This window comes from Salmo trutta, chromosome 23 (genome assembly GCF_901001165.1).
Source record: "Salmo trutta chromosome 23, fSalTru1.1, whole genome shotgun sequence".
Classification (NCBI taxonomy): Eukaryota; Metazoa; Chordata; class Actinopteri; order Salmoniformes; family Salmonidae; genus Salmo; species Salmo trutta.
In genome coordinates, this window is record NC_042979.1 from 41016040 (window position 1) to 41037191 (window position 21152).

Below are 21152 nucleotides of genomic sequence, written 5' to 3' on the forward strand. Positions count from 1 at the left end.
GATTTTATCTAACAAAACAACACTACATGTTATAGCCGGGACCCTTTGGATGACAAATCAGAGGAAGATTTTCAAAAAGTAAGTGAATATTTAATCGCTATTTGTGAATCTATGGAACCTGTGCCGGAGGAAAAATATTTTTATATGGGGCACTGTCCTCAAACAATCGCATGGCATGCTTTCGCTGTAATAGCTACTGTAAATCGGACAGTGCAGTTAGACTAACAAGAATTTAAGTTTTCAACCGATATAAGACACTTGTATGTACCTAAATGTTTAATATTTATAATTTGTATGATTATTTATTTGAATTGTGCGCCCTCCAGTTTTATCTGAAGTTGTCCCGCTATACCCTTTTGCACTGAATCTATCTGTTAATGACCTTAATTTTAAATTCCTCAATCCATGTGTTACAAAACCGATTAACTAGCCTATTAATATTGTTGCACTCGCTAAGTCTAGGGGTCTTAGGCATTAGTTAACTGGTCTGTAACTATCCATATAATAACACGTTTTATTAGCTGGAGTGTTAGTTGGAGAGATCTTGCCAGAGTTTCGGCACTTGTCCCATTCTGTTGTTGACAACTACTGACTGTCTGTCCATATGGAGGAGCTGTGAAACTCTTAGGCAATGAAGGACGTGTACTCTCCCAAAGGTCAGGTCTAAATACATCCGCTGACAGAGAGACAAGGACAGTTACAGCCGCTAAGAAAGCTATTCTCTCTCACAGTCATTGCTTTCTATGGCCTCATCCGTCTCCCTCCATGTCGCTACTCCCACGCTTTCTACTGTATCTCTTCCACTCTGTCACTATTCCCCCAAGTTTTTCTACCCACTGTTGGTGTCCACAATGGATATCTTAGTACCCTTCTCTCTCATTCCTATTGGTTTCTGTTTAACACAACCAGGGCTCTATTTGAACAAACCTAACTCAGTGGTAAATCTTAGCACTGGCAGTAGCGCAAAAGGTTCGGGGGTGTGTCAGGAATATTTTTGCTATTTTCACAACCAGAATTATGGGCGCAGTAGGTGGCGATGGCGAGAAAGGGCTGGATTTTGAAGAATAAATAAGTTGAAGATGTGTAGAGGCTTGACCCCTCGCTGGCCAATTAGAACGTGCTCCATGGCTAAATATGTGGTTGCTTCAGGTTGTGTATTTACAGTCTTTTATATATTGCATGAACTGTTAGTCCGTTATAACGCAGTTTGTTAAATATCCCATATTTGCTAAATATGTTGAACATGTTAATGAACAGTAATTGCATGGCTTCAATATCGAAATATATTGTAAACATAGCATTTGCACTGATTTAGGCCTACTGTAAAATGCATTATGTCTGAGCCACGGACAAGCCAAACGTTGTCGATAAGTAGGATTACATTCACTATTGATGAGACTTAAAAAGACAGTGAATACATTTGATCAAATTCTAATAAAACAAAACAACCACTTGTTTTAAACAGGCTGTGTCTAAATACAGGAACAGGAACCATAATTGCTCCCAGTGGGCGTATAATATGGAAGGTTTTACACACATCCAAACTTTCACAGGAGCTGGAATCCAATATAAAGAGAAAGGAGAAATGTCCACTCACTGCTACTGCTCCCAAACATATATATATATATATATAGTTATAGCTTTCCATCGGCATTGATATGGCCAGTAGTGACTGGAGTGAAAACAGACTGTAGTTGAAAGTAAACAAACAAACACGTTTTTTTTTTTTGCTGGTTTTTTTACCCCCTTTTCCTCCCCAAGTTCGATCTTGTCTCATTGCTGCAACTCGGCGGCGAAGGTCGAGTCATGCGTCCTCCGAAACATGACTCCCCAAACTACGCTTCTTAACCTCTCTTGGTTAGGGGGCAGTATTTTGAATGAATGAGGTGCCCAATGTAAACTGCCTGTTACTCAGGCCCAGAAGCTAGGATATGCATATGCATGGTAGTAATGGATAGAAAACACTCTAAAGTTTACAAAACTGTTAAAATAATGTCTGTGAGTATACCAGAACTGATATGGCAGGCAAAAACCTGAGGAAAATCCATCCAGGAAGTGGGATCTTTTTGATGTGGGTACTTTTCAATTGAATGCCTATACAGTATGTAATGGGATAGGACCCAGATTGCAGTTCCTATTGCTTCCACTAGATGTCAACAGTCTTTAGAAATTGTTACAGGCTTGTTTTCTGAAAAATGAGGAAGAATGAGACCATTTTCTAAGTGGACTGTAGAATGAACCAGAGCTGTTTTGAGCGCGTCGTTCGTTATTTTTCCTTTCTATTGAAGACGCTATTGTCCGGTTGAAATATTATCGATTATTTAGACAATAGACAACCTGAGGATTAATTATAAACATCGTTTGACATGTTTTGATGAACTTTACTGGTACTATTAGGACGTATTCGTCTGCATGTCGTGACCGCCTTTGAGCCAGTGGATTACTGAACAAAACACGCCAACAAAACAGAGTTTTTGGGACATAAAGAGGGACTTTATCGAACAAAATAAACATTTATTGTGTAGCTGGGACTCTTGGGACTGCAACCATATGAAGATCATCAAAGGTAAGTGATTAATTTTATCGCTATTTCTGACTTTTATAATTCATTTACTTGGTTGTAAAATGTTTGTATGCTTTGGTATGCATGGTATGCTTTCGCCGTAAAGCCTTTTTGAAATCTAACGCAGTGGCTGGATTAACAAGACATTAATCTTTAAGCCGATGTATAACACTTGTATTTTTATGAATGTTTAATTTTACTATTTCTGTATTTTGAATTTGGCGCTCTGCAATTTCACCGGATGTTGGCCAGGTGGGACACTGCCCATAACAAGTTTTAACACCCATCCGCTTAACCCGGAAGCCAGCCGCACCAGTGTGTTGGAGGAAACACTGTTTAACTGACGACCGGGGTCAGCCTGCAAGCGCCCGGCCCACCACAAGGAATCACTAGAGCGCGATGAGCCATGTAAAGCCTCATCGGCCAAAACCTCCCCTAACCCGGATGACGCTGGGCAAAGCCAAGTCCTATGGGACTCCCAATCACAGCCGGTTGTGATACAGCCCGGGCTCGAACCTACAAGTGGATTCAGCACCACAGACATTGATCGGAATTCCCGCGATTTGACAGGTCCAACAGAGGAAAGTGGAACATGCATTCTTTGACAAAATGATAAACGGAAAACAATAAGCAGGTTTTTTAATAACTTGATGTTCCGACACAGGCTTCTTACAGTCACTGACACCTTCTATGCAATGGGCATAATGAGTCCAAACGTTTCACAGAAGCTGGACAAAAATAATGTCCGATATGAATAAAAAAGGGGAATGTCTGTTGACTGTTTTCTGCTTGTGATATTTTGATAAAACATTGGTGATTTACATATGGCTACTGTGTGGGTGTCCGATGTAAAAATGAATTCCATAACCAACTGAGTAACCGCTAAGACCAGCTTTTGGTCGGTCTTAAACATCCCTAGTTGCGCTGTCTGATATTGGCATATTGGCGCATGTTTTTAAGGACACACCTCAAAAATAGAGCCCTCAATCTCTCAACTATCTGTTCTATCCTAATACTTCTCTCCCTGCCTCTTTCTTTCTCAGCTCTTTCAGTTTCTAACCCTCTCTGCCAAGTTCTTTCACTCTCTATCCTTTGCTCTCTCCCCTCAGTAGCTCCTGACTGTCTCTTGATTGCCCCAGAAGTGGCGTCAGAGTTACTTGGGTTTGTTTCATGGGAGAACCAATCGATTTCCCCAAATGTGTCTTTGGCCTTGGACATATTGACCCTTGCTTAGAGAATGAGGATAGTTGAGACTAGCATAGTTGTATTACTTACTGCTGTGTGGAGCTAAAGTTTGAGTTTAGCTAGAGTTTTGGCCTAAAAGGTTATTCATTGACTCGTATGAGCATTTTAATTAAAACTTGTTTACAGTTAAGTTTCTGCAGATATTACAGATTTTTTTAAACAAAAACTTTGAGCAAATTGTTCAACAACAACGGATGAGAAGGATGAATCTTCCCTCGCCACAAGTTTCTCAACTTCAAGTGTCAGTTGTTTTCCAGCAACTGGTGCATAAAACAGAAACAAAACAAGTGTAACTTTTATAAAGCTTAGCACTTCATTAAGAAACAAATGAATGGTTGGCCAAGTACTTGTTCAGTTAAGCATGTGTTAAGCTGCAATGCATTGAATTGGAAGTGGATTCCCATAACACAGAATGCATGCATTCTCTCACTAATACAATGAAACAGTCCCATGCATGGATACCAGTGTACTCAGAGGAACCACACACAGTGGAGGAGTCGGGTGGCAGCTTCTCGGTAGCTACTCCAGGAAGGAGTGCTCTTAAGCGGGCATTAGTGCAGGGAGAAGCAGGGTAGGGCAAGGGAGAGAGGGGTAGGAGGCATAAGCTCATTTCCAATAGACAGAGGTACCAGTGTCTTTCAGTCCTGGAGATCTAGACAGGGTGTGCAGGTTTTTATTCTAGCCCTTCACTAATACATCTGATTCAACAGTGCTCGAAACAACCCCGGAGGGCCCAAGGACCAGGATTAAACAACACTGCCTCAGAAGGTCCCTCCCAAAGGAACATACCCTCTTCGATAGTCATTGGGTTCGCTGAAGAACAGTCCCATTTCACGCATGGTTTTTGTCGCTCGTGGTCTCATAATGGCTTCTGAGGTTTGCGGTCTGTTGAGTGTGTGTATATGTGCGCAGGCGCAAGTTATGGCTAGTTAACTGAGCGCCCTATCACAACTGACACACAGAAAGGTCGACGTACCATGGGAAGCGTAGTGCCACTCTCACGCGCCGCTATCAGACATGGCTAGTATGGAATGTGCTACAAATAAAGCTGGCTAAACTTAGCTCCCCTGACGCTCTTGACTCCCGTACTGCAAATTAAATATCACTATCAAGTGTTCATTCAGCATAAAAGTATGTTTTTCCCCCTTAAACAGGAATTGTTCGTAAGTATTGCAAAAGAAGTTGAAAGTAGCCTGGATGTAGTAGCCAAACTGTTCAAGCAATCGACAAGGATAGATCATTTTCAACAATGGCGAATTGGCTATGAAGCAACAACACACTGGCAACGGGCTATGTTGAAAGTGCCGAATTACTTTTAGGTCGTCCATCCTCAACTCCTTCAGGCCGCTGGAGACATATCAGTTACATGTTATGATGGCATCACCTGACAGCGCTCCTCCTTCCCTTTCTGCATATCGGGTGGGATTATAGTGGAAGCTCATGACAGAGCTCCCATGGGCCTTTGCATTATGCATAAAGGGGGTGTCGAGTTACGGTGAGTGAGCAAACGAGCCTCCTCCGAGACAAATTAAAACCCCTTTGAAGACCGTTGCTCATTTTGTAGAAAAGCCACAGTCACCTTCTCAATTTCAGTTTGTCTTGCAGATTGTATCGTCATTCATTCATTTGTGCTCATCACAATTGTAGTTTTGCTTCTGATAATGTAATGGCTTTAGATTTACTGTAACATCTGCTGACAGACTGATGACTACACTTTCCACTTTTGTGGATGTTTGTCAGAATAAAACTGAGTTTAACATCTGTAGGTATCTTGCATCTTAATGTATTTATAAGAATTCTGAATAAATGAAGGAATGAATGTCCAGTGTATAGAAGCATCAAAACGCCTAGCTCTGGTACAGGGCGTTAGTGTGCACACTGGACCAGAGCTACCAAACGCCTAGCTCTGGTACAGGGCGTTAGTGTGCACACTGGACCAGAGCTACCAAACGCCTACTATTACAACGACTTCAACTCTGTTTAAATGAGGAAATGGAGAAAGTGGTAAACAAATGATCAGGATGGGGTTGGAGTAGGGGGAAGTTTCTAACACTGCTTCTTTACATGCCATGCAGTCTTCGTAAAACAAAGATGAAGCATCACACATGTTAGATGAGACAACAATGTTCTGAGACACAGAGACTAGGCCTAATCTCGAGGCTAAACCCATAAACCAGACTTTGATCCATCCCTTCATGCCATGTCATTGGGATGTTCCATTGCAATTTTCCACAGGGGTGGAAAGATCTACCAGAGTGCACCACTAGGAAGGATTTGGGGGGTGAGGTTTTAATGCCCAGAATACTAACCATGTCTATAACTCTCTAAACCGTCAGCCTCTCTCTGGCTGTGATTGTCAATAAAATTTAGGGAGACAAATTTCCTGAATTCTCATTCAATCTGGTAATTTTTTTTATTTGTATTTTTTTTACCATTCTGCACATTAAAGATGAGGATGTATTGGATACACGTGCGTCTAACGTGGTTGGTCTGTGATGTGAGGTGTGAGCAGCAAGGCAGAGACAGGCACAGCATTCGTCCGTAACGGCATGGTCAGCGCGTGCTGTTAGTGTGTGTGGTGGGGGCTAACACTTTAGCAGACGCCTCCGTCATAAGGCCTTCATAACACTGTCATAACATGACAAAACATGACATAATGATACCGTCATTAAACAAGCCTTTGACGTGGCAGACGAGCCACGACAGCTCTCCTCTTATAAAAACTGAGCTTTTGCCGTTGTCACCAAAACAACGTTGCATGGGAAAGCTAGCAAACTAGCTTGCCGGCTAGCTTTGTTTTTTCCCAAACCGGTTCTTGGGGACCCCAAGCTATTTACACATTTTTTCAGCTATAACACTAGCACACCTGAATCAGATATGTTTTTTCTTGAATAGACCAAAAATGTGCAACAGCTGGGGTCCTTGACAAACAGGCTGGGTAACATTGGGATTACATAGCTAGTTTTCCTAAACAACAGTTTGTGTTACGACTGTCAATAGTCAGGTGTCAAAAATGAACATGGTACTGATTGTGTCATAACCATGGCAGTGCATTGGCCCTTATGAAGAAGGGGTGAAACTAAGTGTTAGCGACTGGAGTTCGTCCGCAGGGCCTCACTTACTTTCCACTAATGACGGGCTCAGACCGTCGCGAGGTCAGGCCTGGCCTCTGCAGGTGGTTATTCCTATCGATAAGAACACAAAATGGAGGACACTGAGCGAGTCAGTTTTGTTGTGTCATTCAGGGTCTCTGTCTTGCGTCATTTCAACATCTTTTGCCCAGTTTAGCCCGCTGGGAGGTCAGATAGTCTGATGAGTGACTTTCTGTCCAGATGGTCTTAAATAAGGTCAGTATGACACCAGCGGAGTTAGACCTCGGTGCAACAGAGGAGTCAGGAAGACGGGGCATAGTTTGTACTCTGTCACCTTTCACAAAGAGGATGCAGTGACATAAATAGCCAATGTGCATCCTCATATGGAATGAACTGAGAAACAGAAGGCAACATTGAGAGCAGCACTGTGGAAGGTTAAGACAAACATGTAGGATACATATATTTAGACACAAGCAAGGATGACCTCAGTCCACTGTCTGTCTCTCAACAGAGAGAGGACAACATGACTTCAGTCCACTGTCTGTCTCTCAACAGAGAGAGGACAACATGACTTCAGTCCACTGTCTGTCTCTCAACAGAGAGAGGACAACATGACTTCAGTCCACTGTCTGTCTCAACAGAGAGAGGACAACATGACTTCAGTCTACTGTTCGATCCTCCTGATGGAAGGACAACATGGAGGACAGTGTCCTGGTATGTACTTATAGGGCATTAAAGATAGGGCAGATGAAGGGAGAAAGAGAAAGAGAGAGAGAGAGAGAGAGAGAGAGAGAGAGCAGGAAGAAGAGATGGAATTGAGGATTCAGTGTTTCCCCTATATTCATAGCTGAAAAAAATCCTAGGGGAAAAACTGGAGGATCCCATTGTATGTGGAGCGACAGAAGGACAGGGGTAGGCAACCCTGGTTCTGAGTGCCTCCGGTACTGCAGGATTTCGTTCTAACCAGGCACCACACCTGTCTCTACTAATTACCTCACCAACTGAGAAAATCCATTGATCAATTAAATTGGATACATTTCACCAACATGATATTCCATATCTAAAGCAAAACTAAAGCGACACTTTAGGTACCTCCAGCACACCAAGACCAGAGTTGCTAACTCCCCTGCTCCAGGGGCTCCACAGTTTCTCAATGTAATTTCCCATAAGAAACCCTCTGATTAAAGAGGAGTGACTGAGTCAAACGTATATTATAGCTATGTTTACACAGTCAGACCAATTCTGATATTTTATTTACCACTAATTAGTCTTTTGACCAAGCAGATCAACTATTTTGCCAGTAATTGGGCCAAATATCAGAATTGTGCTACCTGTGTAAACACAGCCTATGACTCCAGAGGGCATATTCAGCGTAATTTATTGCAATGACTGATTATGTGCCGAGGTCAACAAGGTCAAAGTCATGCTGTGTAGAAGACAGAGAGAGAGCCTGGTGCCCTGGTCTGTAAATGTCTGTTTAAATACCATGATGACTAGTGGGAACAGACTCATGATACTTCCTGGGAAAAGTGTCTCGTATGAGATGTACTACTTCAGATGAAAGTCGCTAGTCCAGATTACAGGCCACAAAAGTCCCATTTGGAGGATCATTATTTTTAGCCATTCAATAATAGCTTCTTACACATATTTGAACTTGGGAGGGGTAAGTTTGTATTACATTTGTATGGAAAATTCAGCCACAGGTCACCTACTTGGTACATATTGGCGGGCCGATGAGTGATTTACTATCGAGGCAGCTGAATAACAGGCTCATTACTTCAGGGTAGTTTAGTAGTGAATATTTTCCAATACTTTCGACCTGACCTGATCTCAACAAACTCTCTGGGAGACAAAATGGAACATAACATTCCAGTCATGTTTAGGCGGCACCAAATCCACCTTCGCTTTCAATTTAAAATTTCATATCGATAATTTCATTTAGTTTCAATCACTGTTAAAGACCACTTCTTGACTTACCATAACATAACACAATGTATATTCTCCTGATGGAAACACATGCTTGTTTTAACATCTTTAGAACAATTGTTCAGATTAGGGATGTCAATGGTTAGTTCGTTAGCTAGCCAAAATAAATTTGCCAGGTAAGATGATCAGTTTAATGGTTATAATGTGTATTATTAGAGAAAGTCACAATCAACAATGGTTTAGAAAGGGAGAAGAAGTACAAGAGATATGTAAGATTTGCGCTCACATGTCACTGGCGATGGAGGGAGTTTCTGGACATGGACTTGGGTGACAGGGTCGTAGTCCGAGTCCGAGCGATATAGGAAGGACTCTCTCCGCTGACTGTGGACAAAGTTGGCCTGCAGGATGAGCCCTGACCCTGGACTGGCCATGGGGTCCAGGGGGCTGCGTCCCGATGATGTGCCATTGTCCACATCGAAGCTACGGAGAGACAGACAGATTAAATGTTAGAAGAGAGGTGTTCACATTCACAGTCCAAAAATATGCTTTTGCTCAATAGCGTTGGAAGATGTACCCATTTTGCCCATGAGGTCATTTATGGACAATATTTCTGGAGAGCACCCCCAGAGGTAAAAGTTCCTTATTGAACCACGTGAGTATAGTCTCGGTAGATCTACCTGACTATATCCTCTGTAGAACTACCTGACTATATCCTCTGTAGAACTACCTGACTATATCCTCTGTAGAACTACCTACACTATATCCTCTGTAGAACTACCTAAACTATATCCTCTGTAGAACTACCTGACTATATCCCTCTATAGAACTACCTGACTATATCTTCTGTAGAACTACCCGCCTATATCTGTAGAACTACTGAGTATCATCCTCTGGAGAACTAACCTGACAATATCCTCTGTAGAACTACCTGAGTATAGTCCTCTGTAGAACTACCTGACTATATCTGTAGAACTACCTGGACTATATCTGTAGAACTACCTGACTATATCTGTAGAACTACCTGACTATATCCTCTGTAGAACTACCTGACTATATCCTCTGTAGAACTACCTGACTATATCTGTAGAACTACCTCGACTATATCCTCTGTAGAACTACCTGACTATATCCTCGGTAGAACTACCTGACTATATCCTCTGTAGAACTACCTGAGTATAGCTGTCAGAACTACCTGACTATATCTCTGTAGAACTACCTGACTATATTTACATTTACATTTTAGTCATTTAGCAGACACTCTTATCCAGAGCGACTTACAGTAGTACTCAGGTAGATCTACAGAGACTATACTCAGGTAGTTCTACAGAGGATATAGTCAGGTAGTTCTATGAGGATCAAGTCAGGTAGTTCTACAGAGGATCAAGTCAGGTAGTTCTACAGAGGATATAGTCAGGTAGTTCTACAGAGAATATAGTCCTCTGTAGAACTACCTGACTATATCTTCCTGTAGAACTACCTGCGTATAGGCTCTCTGTAGAACTACCTGCGTATAGTCTCTGTAGAACTACCTGACTATAATCCTCTGGAAACTATACCTGACTATACCTCTGTAGAACTACCTGACTATATCCTCTGTAGAACTACCTGACTATAGCCTCTGTGAACTACCTAGTTAGTCTCTGTAGACTCCATGCATATAGTCTCTGTAGAACTACCTGACTATATCCTCTGGAGAACTACCTGGACTATATCCTCTGTAGAACTACCTGACTATATCCTCTGTAGAACTACCTGCGTCTAGTCTCTGTAGAACTAACTGAGTATATCCTCTGTAGAACTACCTGCGTATAGTCTCTGTAAACAACCGAGAATAGTCTCTGTAGAAACTACCTGAGTATAGTCTCTGTAGAACTACCTGAGTATAGTCTCTGTAGAACTACCTGCGTATAGTCTCTGTAGATAACTACCTGCGTATAGTCTCTGTAGAACTACCTGACTATAGTCTCTGTAGAACTACCTGCGTATAGTCTTGTAGAACTACCTGCGTATAGTCTCTGTAGAACTACCTGAGTATAGTCTCTGTAGAACTACCTGCGTATAGTCTATATAGAACTGCGTGTGATAATATGAACACAGGTCAGGAAACTGACTGTAGGAGACTAGCGTGTAGATGTGGAATCTACAGACACATAGACACAGGTGAGTAATTAGCACAGCTAATTAGGCTGGTCAGTCAAGCTACAATGATGTCGTTGTCCTCCTGCTCGATTAAGAATGGAATTCACCCATGTTCCCTAAGTTAGTGTTCGCCACAGTGGCAGCACAGGGAGGGGGGAACTGGAGAAAGCCTGCACACACACACAATAGACAGATGCATGCATGCAAACATGCTCACACAAACACAGACGTACAGACACACACAGGATCACACACACAAGGGATTCCCCAGTGTGACATTGGGACCACACCAGGTCCCCTACCTACATCATCATCGGCCTTATCTGTTTAAAGACTCTCCCTGAAGACAATTCAGCCGAAGTGGGCCACCTCACAAGGAGGCCTGGGGTATGATGAGAGCTGGCTGTATTCATGCTTCCGATTGTCCTCTGTCTCTACTCTATCCAGTACGTCAGTCTTTGTGTGACTCACAGGGCTATTAGGGATTATGAATGTCTACGCCATCATGATCTAGTTCTTCCATTGCATTGAAAAGTGTAACAGTGACTCTTCTCCTGTGTCTTGCTTCGTATCCATGTCTCAGTGTTCTTCATTTGTACAACGTTAGGAATGTTTTACCAAATCTTTATGAAACTCTGAATTAGGAGTGCCGACAACTTTAGGCACGGACTGTCCAAAAGTACAGTAGCCCTGTCTAAAAGTGATCAATGAGTAGAAATGCCAATCTCAGTTATAGAAATCTATAGCGCTTACATGTACACAGTCAATTTCCTGTAAATCCACCTTCATGATAATAATAATGGTGTCATTGTGGAACTACAGTCCTCTTCATTAGAACCAGACATCTTCATGATGATAATAATAATGGTGTCAGTATGGAACTACAGTCCTCTTCATTAGAACCAGACATCTTCATGATGATAATAATAATGGTGTCAGTGTGGAACTACAGTCCTCTTCATTAGAACCAGACATCTTCATGATGATAATAATAATGGTGTCAGTGTGGAACTACAGTCCTCTTCATTAGAACCAGACATCTTCATGATAATAATAATAATGGTGTCATTGTGGAACTACAGTCCTCTTCATTAGAACCAGACATCTTCATGATAATAATAATGGTGTCATTGTGGAACTACAGTCCTCTTCATTAGAACCAGACCTCTTCATGATAATAATAATGGTGTCATGTGTGGAACTACAGTCCTCTTCATTAAACCAGACATCTTCATGATAACTAATAATGGTGTCAGTGAGGAACTACAGTCCTCTTCTTAGAACCAGACATCTTCATGATAATATAATGGTGTCAGTGTGGAAACTACAGTCCTCTTCATTAGAACCAGACATCTTCATGATAATATAATGGTGTCAGTGAGGAACTACAGTCCTCTTCGTTAGAACCAGACATCTTCATGATAATAATAATGGTGTCAGTGTGGAACTACAGTCCTTTCATTCATTAGAACCAGACATCTTCAGGATGATAATAATAATGGTGTCAGTGTGGAACTACAGTCTCCTTCATTAGAACCGAATCTTCATGATGATAATAATAATGGTGTCAGTGTGGAACTACAGTCCTCTTCATTAGAACCAGACATCTTCATGATGTAATAATAATGGTGTCATTGTGGAACTACAGTCCTCTTCATTAGAACCAGACATCTTCATGATAATAATAATGGTGTCATTGTGGAACTACAGTCCTCTTCATTAGAACCAGACATCTCATGATGATAATAATAATGGTGTCATTGTGGAACTACAGTCCTCTTCATTAGAACCAGACATCTTCATGATGATAACAATAATGGTGTCAGTGTGGAACTACAGGCTCTTCATTAGAACCAGACATCTTCATGATAATAATAATGGTGCAGTGGGAACTACAGTCCTCTTCGTTAGAACCAACATCTTCATGATAATAATAATGGTGTCAGTGTGGAACTACAGTCCTCTTCATTAGAACCAGACATCTTCATGATGATAATATAATGGTGTCAGTGTGGAACTACAGTCCTCTTCATTAGAACCAGACATCTTCATGATGATAATAATAATGGTGTCAGTGTGGACTACAGTCCTCTTCATTAGACCAGACATCTTCATGATAATAATAATGGTGTCAGTGTGGAACTACAGTCCTCTTCATTAGAACCAGACATCTTCATGATGATAATAATAATGGTGTCAGTGTGGAACTACAGTCCTCTTCATTAGAACCAGACATCTCATGATGATAATAATAATGGTGTCAGTGTGGAACTACAGTCCTCTTCATTAGAACCAGATCTTCATGATGATAATAATAATGGTGTCAGTGTGGAACTACAGGCCTCTTCATTAGAACCAGACATCTTCATGATAATAATAATAATGGTGTCATTGTGGAACTACAGTCCTCTTCATTAGAACCAGACATCTTCATGATAATAATAATGGTGTCAGTGTGGAACTACAGTTCTCTTCATTAGAACCAGACATCTTCTTGATAATAATAATGGTGTCAGTGAGGAACTACAGTCCTCTTCATTAGAACCAGACATCTTCATGATAATAATAATGGTGTCAGTGTGGAACTACAGTCCTCTTCATTAGAACCAGACATCTTCATGATAATAATAATGGTGTCAGTGAGGAACTACAGTCCTCTTCGTTAGAACCAGACATCTTCATGATAATAATAATGGTGTCAGTGTGGAACTACAGTCCTCTTCATTAGAACCAGACATCTTCATGATAATAATAATGGTGTCAGTGTGGAACTACAGTCCTCTTCATTAGAACCAGACATCTTCATGATGATAATAATAATGGTGTCAGTGTGGAACTACAGTCCTCTTCATTAGAACCAGACATCTTCATGATGATAATAATAATGGTGTCATTGTGGAACTACAGTCCTCTTCATTAGAACCAGACATCTTCATGATAATAATAATGGTGTCATTGTGGAACTACAGTCCTCTTCATTAGAACCAGACATCTTCATGATGATAATAATAATGGTGTCATTGTGGAACTACAGTCCTCTTCATTAGAACCAGACATCTTCATGATGATAATAATAATGGTGTCATTGTGGAACTACAGTCCTCTTCATTAGAACCAGACATCTTCATGATAATAATAATGGTGTCAGTGTGGAACTACAGTCCTCTTCGTTAGAACCAGACATCTTCATGATAATAATAATGGTGTCAGTGTGGAACTACAGTCCTCTTCATTAGAACCAGACATCTTCATGATGATAATAATAATGGTGTCAGTGTGGAACTACAGTCCTCTTCATTAGAACCAGACATCTTCATGATGATAATAATAATGGTGTCAGTGTGGAACTACAGTCCTCTTCATTAGAACCAGACATCTTCATGATAATAATAATGGTGTCAGTGTGGAACTACAGTCCTCTTCATTAGAACCAGACATCTTCATGATGATAACAATAATGGTGTCAGTGTGGAACTACAGTCCTCTTCATTAGAACCAGACATCTTCATGATGATAATAATAATGGTGTCAGTGTGGAACTACAGGCCTCTTCATTAGAACCAGACATCTTCATGATGATAATAATAATGGTGTCAGTGTGGAACTACAGGCCTCTTCATTAGAACCAGACATCTTCATGATGATAATAATAATGGTGTCAGTGTGGAACTACAGGCCTCTTCATTAGAACCAGACATCTTCATGATGATAATAATAATGGTGTCAGTGTGGAACTACAGTCCTCTTCATTAGAACCAGACATCTTCATGATGATAATAATAATGGTGTCAGTGTGGAACTACAGTCCTCTTCATTAGAACCAGACATCTTCATGATGATAATAATAATGGTGTCATTGTGGAACTACAGTCCTCTTCATTAGAACTAGACATCTTCATGATAATAATAATGGTGTCATTGTGGAACTACAGTCCTCTTCATTAGAAGCAGACATCTTCATGATGATAATAATAATGGTGTCATTGTGGAACTACAGTCCTCTTCATTAGAACCAGACATCTTCAGGATAATAATAATGGTGTCAGTGTGGAACTACAGGCCTCTTCATTAGAACCAGACATCTTCAGGATAATAATAATGGTGTCAGTGTGGAACTACAGGCCTCTTCATTAGAACCAGACATCTTCAGGATAATAATAATGGTGTCAGTGTGGAACTACAGTCCTCTTCATTAGAACCAGACATCTTCAGGACATCACAAAGGGAGGATGCCAGAAGAAAAAGGCCATGGAAAGAATCATAGTTTAAGTTCACTGTGTTCTCTGGAAGCAGATAATGACAAATTCTTTTTTGATTCCTCTCCTAAAAAGGAGAAGAGGAGCCGGTCCAGCTGACAAAATAAGAACACCTTGACAAGAGAACACCATCATTCAAGGTGTATTTATCTTTTACTTCTCTTTTCACCTTGTGGAACCTTGTGTTTTGGCTCCGGGAGTGAAACATGTGCCAGTGCTGCAACCATCTGAGGCCAAGGATATAATTCTGAACTCTCATTTCTCACTTAGTTTTTCTGGTTCAGTACTTTTTCTTCTCGGTTTAAATGCATTTTATTTTAAAGAGGCTATACAGAACTTTTCCTATAGTGGTGCTCAAGAGGCTATACAGAACTTTTCCTATAGTGGTGCTCAAGAGGCTATACAGAACTTTTCCTATAGTGGTGCTCAAGCCAAAAGGGGTCATCTGAATGGACAGAAATAGTGTCAATAAATTACCTAATTGGGCAGAAAAGGACACATCTCACCAAAGTGTATTTCTAACCAAAGAAATGCAGAGTAAGTACTGATGTCCTGACACTAGTCAAAAGTACCCATCTACTCATTCCTACCCTGGCTGTACAGATATAGGATCTTAACTTGATCACCATGTTGCAGGAGAACTTTCCTGCAATGCAGGACATTTAAAACATGTAGTGTATTTGAGGGTTAAAAAGGCTTCTGAAGTTTGTAATTGTATTTTCCTGCTGGAGCAAACTGGCTCAAATGAAGATCCAACATCTGTGCATACCCTTGGAACTTTCAGTCAGTGAGACAAAGAGTCCTATTCCCCACATACTCTACTGCTGACTGAAGAGTCCTATTCCCCACATACTCTACTGCTGACTGAAGAGTCCTATTCCCCACATACTCTACTGCTGACTGAAGTCCTATTCCCCACATACTCTACTGCTGACTGAAGAGTCCTATTCCCCACATACTCTACTGCTGACTGAAGAGTCCTATTCCCCACATACTCTACTGCTGACTGAAGAGTCCTATTCCCCACATACTCTACTGCTGACTGAAGAGTCCTATTCCCCACATACTCTACTGCTGACTGAAGAGGCCTATTCCCCACATACTCTACTGCTGACTGAAGAGTCCTATTCCCCACATACTCTATGCTGACTGAAGAGTCCTATTCCCCACATACTCTACTGCTGACTGAAGAGTCCTATTCCCCACATACTCTACTGCTGACTGAAGAGTCCTATTCCCCACATACTCTACTGCTGACTGAAGAGTCCTATTCCCCACATACTCTACTGCTGACTGAAGAGGCCTATTCCCCACATACTCTACTGCTGACTGAAGAGTCCTATTCCCCACATACTCTACTGCTGACTGAAGAGTCCTATTCCCCACATACTCTACTGCTGACTGAAGAGTCCTATTCCCCACATACTCTACTGCTGACTGAAGAGTCCTATTCCCCACATACTCTACTGCTGACTGAAGAGTCCTATTCCCCACATACTCTACTGCTGACTGAAGTCCTATTCCCCACATACTCTACTGCTGACTGAAGAGGCCTATTCCCCACATACTCTACTGCTGACTGAAGAGTCCTATTCCCCACATACTCTACTGCTGACTGAAGAGGCCTATTCCCCACATACTCTACTGCTGACTGAAGTCCTATTCCCCACATACTCTACTGCTGACTGAAGAGTCTTTTGTGTGTGTGAGAAACCTATTCAGTGGGCCTCTAAGACCTTTCCCTAGCAACACACACACACAGTAGCGCCGGCCTGCTCTCTGCTCAAAGGGCAGCCAGGTAGCAAATGATCCGTCATCTCCTGAACTCCATGTGACACCCCACTACGCCCAATACTCAGCCCAGATACCTGTCCCAATACTCAGCCCAGACACCTCTACACCCAATACTCAGTCCAGACACCTGTCCCAATACTCAGCCCAGACACCTCTACACCCAATACTCAGCCCAGACACCTCTACACACACCCCACTACACCCAATACTCAGTCCAGACACCTGTCCCAATACTCAGCCCAGACACCTGTCCCAATACTCAGCCCATATACCTGTCCCAATACTCAGCCCAGACACCTGTCCCAATACTCAGCCCAGACACCTGTCCCAATACTCAGCCCAGACACCTCTCCCAATACTCAGCCCAGACACCTGTTCCAATACTCAGCCCAGACACCTGTCCCAATACTCAGCCCAGACACCTGTCCCAATACTCAGCCCAGACACCTGTCCCAATACTCAGCCCAGACACCTGTCCCAATACTCAGCCCAGACACCTCTCCCAATACTCAGCCCAGACACCTGTCCCAATACTCAGCCCAGATACCTGTCCCAATACTCAGCCCAGACCATAACATACTGAAACCATAACATACTGTATAGGATCCATCTATTAACATCTATGAAACCATAACATACTGTATAGGATCCATCTATTAACATCTATGAAACCATAACATACTGTATAGGATCCATCTATTAACATCTATGAAACCATAACATACTGTATAGGATCCATCTATTAACATCTATGAAACCATAACATACTGTATAGGATCCATCTATTAACATGCGTAACTTCTCTGTCCAAGTCATCATATCTACAGCACAACTGTAGCTTGGACTGTGTGTTTATGCTGTTCTACATTTATGGCTTAGCTAACTAGAACAGAACCCTGAAACCTACGGTTGAACACTGACCAGAACCCAACAAATGATTCCCCTTCATTTGGCGCCAATAACCTGAAAATCAGTCCCAGTCTAAACAACCTCAGTCCAGAGGTTTAGCAGAGGGTATTGTGATACGTCCCTGGGGAGCATGAGGTAGAGAAAGAGCTCAAAGTGCAATGTCTCAGTGTGTGTGTGTGTGTGTGTTTCTAGGTCTGTGTGTGTTTCTGTGTCTGTGTGCACCCGTTTGTGTGTGCATGCTTGCTTGAGTGTGTGAGTTTTCTAGGAGAAGATTTGTATGTTTTTAAAGCGGTAATCCTACAAGCTTTTAATGTCACAGTGTTGCAGTCATATCACACATGCTTCTCCCACAGGACGGCCGGAAAGGAGACAATAGGAAAGGTGAATCAGTTTGACCGTTGTAATATGCCCATTTACAGCAGTGGTCACCAACAGGCCGATTGACTGGTCTATCTTCATTCCTAGTCCATCACCAAGCATTTCAGTACAAATGTCAATGATAAAGGCTTGCACTCCTTTTTCATTTTCAGGCATTTGATAGGCAAAGTGTTCCCGTTTTGAACCATTTCATTAGTCTGAAAGAGGGGGAGATCTGTGGCTAAATTAAATGCACCTACTGCGCTGGCCAATCGGATAGCTCAAATCTCCGTAGCTATAGCTTCCACGACCCCGGCCACAGCAAAGTTTGATACTAGCCTACGTGAGATTTCAGAACTTTTAAAACCATGACCAGAGAGAGACTGTCAAAGAACAGAGCAAAGAGCTGCGGTTTGTATGAGTGAGTTCATGTCTAAGTTTTTATTCAACACTGTCAACACTGCTTTTATTCAACACTAGTACAAAACATAAATTGCGCTTCTCCCTACTTCCACTCGCGCTGCAGCTGCAATGAATGAGTAGCCAAGTGTATCGATAGCCCTGCATTTTTATTATTATTAGCAGCTCGTAGTGTCTATTTTAATATCTAGGAATACTTAACTTTCTCTGGTCATAGGAACAACATGAATTTGTGCACGAGGCAGATGCAGTGCGAGTTTCGCCATCACGTGGAAGACGGTGTCCCTCTCTCTGGTCAGTCTCAACGGAGGAAAGGAAGGAGAGAGCAGGGACCGTGAGAGGCGGACCCTCTGCTGCTCGCTTCCTCCCTCCGTTGAGACTAATGCCGTGTTCAAAGCAACTGGGAAATTGGAAATCTCTGACTTCCGACTTCAGTGCCTTCAAGACAACTGCCATTTTTGAACGGTCACCCAACTTGGAATTCCAAGTCGGAAACTTTGGCATCTTTCTAGAGCTCAGACTTTCCAACCTGAAGATCACTGACGCCATGATTTGACGCTGTTTTTTCCCCCCAGAGTTCCCAGTTGTTTCGAAAGCACCATGACCATCCCATGCAGGTAGCCTACCATCAGTCCAGTAAAATAAAAATAACAATTATTTGCAAATGATTTGAACTTATGCTCAGCTGTACCTCACAAGTGCTATACCAACTGATATATTTTGTTATCAAAGCTAGAGTTTTAAAATATAATATGGTCTGAGAAGAACAATAACAATAAGCAGGCCAGGCATATAGCCAATATGCTGTGATAATGTATTAGCCCAGGCATATAGTCAATATGCTGTGATAATGTATTAGACCAGGCATATAGTCAATATGCTGTGATAATGTATTAGACCAGGCATATAGTCAATATGTTGTGATAATGTATCAGGCCAGGCATATAGCCAATATGCTGTGATAATGTATCAGGCCAGGCATATAGCCAATATGCTGTGATAATGTATTAGCCCAGGCATATAGTCAATATGCTGTGATAATGTATTAGGCCAGGCATATAGCCAATATGCTGTGATAATGTATTAGGCCAGGCATATAGTCAATATGCTGTGATAATGTATTAGCCCAGGCATATAGTCAATATGCTGTGATAATGTATCAGGCCAGGCATATAGCCAATATGCTGTGATAATGTATTAGCCCAGGCATATAGTCAATATGCTGTGATAATGTATTAGGCCAGGCATATAGCCAATATGCTGTGATAATGTATTAGGCCAGGCATATAGTCAATATGCTGTGATAATGTATTAGGCCAGGCATATAGCCAATATGCTGTGATAATGTATTAGGCCTACTGCACAAACCTCATTTCTACAGAACTGTTTTTGTTAGGTTAATGTTACGTTTTTTTAAAAGGCGCACAATGCAGAATCGCTCCGCCATTTCTTGGTTGCAAAAATGTAAATAGGTCACCTAATTTAAATTTATGTGAACTAACAAGCAAGTATAGTGTAGAGAATCATTGTACCATCTAAACCGCTGTCAAATATCTTTCCATAACCAAAAATATAGCATTTTTAGCTGATTGAAGCTGGTGTACAAAACCGAAAGTAAAAGACGCAAAAACAAAACTTAAAAACAGGACGCATAGAAATAGCGCACATAGAATAGATAGGTTCTTAGACTTGCTTTCAATGCGAATGACAGATCTATAACTCACAGTGCTATGTCATTTTGATCAATTCGCACAAAAAGTAACATATTGCAGCTTTAAGTCATGTAAAATAATAATCTGAGCGGTAGAGCCTCCGCTTACTTTTTGACTGAGAACGTCATCTTGACTCATAAAATGGTGGTGTCCACTGATTTAGAGTAATACACTTGGCTTCCTTGTAATACTATGGATGTCAGAGCCGTCTTTTACCTTCCGCTGAGGCATGATTATATGACGATGCAAAGTGTGTGTGCACATGCGTATGTCCGTTGTTGTTCTGTGCCTGTGGCCCCATGGGGCCCTGTCCCTGTGTGTCTGTGTTAGTGTGGCAGGTGCTGACGCCACGGCTGCGACCCGGGGCCCTCAGGGGACACAGAGATAACAGAGCAGAGGATGGCCCAACCATTCAGACTTGAGCAAGCGACGTGATGTCGATGTGACACAGAAGGAGTTATTCATGAAAGGGATGGAGCACACTGAGGTAGTGGAGAGAGAGAGAGAGAAAGGACAGAAAAATGTGAGGATAAGAAAGGAAAGAGGAGATTGGGAGAGGAAATGAGAAACAGAGTGGGAGAAGGAAAAATGGAGGGAGAGAGGGAAAGATTAGGGAGATGTACAAGGACAGAAAGAAGGAGGGAGGAAGGGGGAGAAGGGGTGGACTGAGAGTCAGGGAGAGAATGAAAGAGAAGACAGGGAGAGGAAGGGAGAGAATGAAAGAGAAGACAGGGAGAGA

The 21152-nt window shown here is 41.8% G+C and overlaps 1 pseudogene; it reads right to left on the bottom strand.

The window, feature by feature from the left end:
* LOC115160068 (cAMP-specific 3',5'-cyclic phosphodiesterase 4D-like) overlaps positions 1 to 21152 on the bottom strand; it is a 359418-nt pseudogene that overhangs the window by 46817 nt on the left and 291449 nt on the right.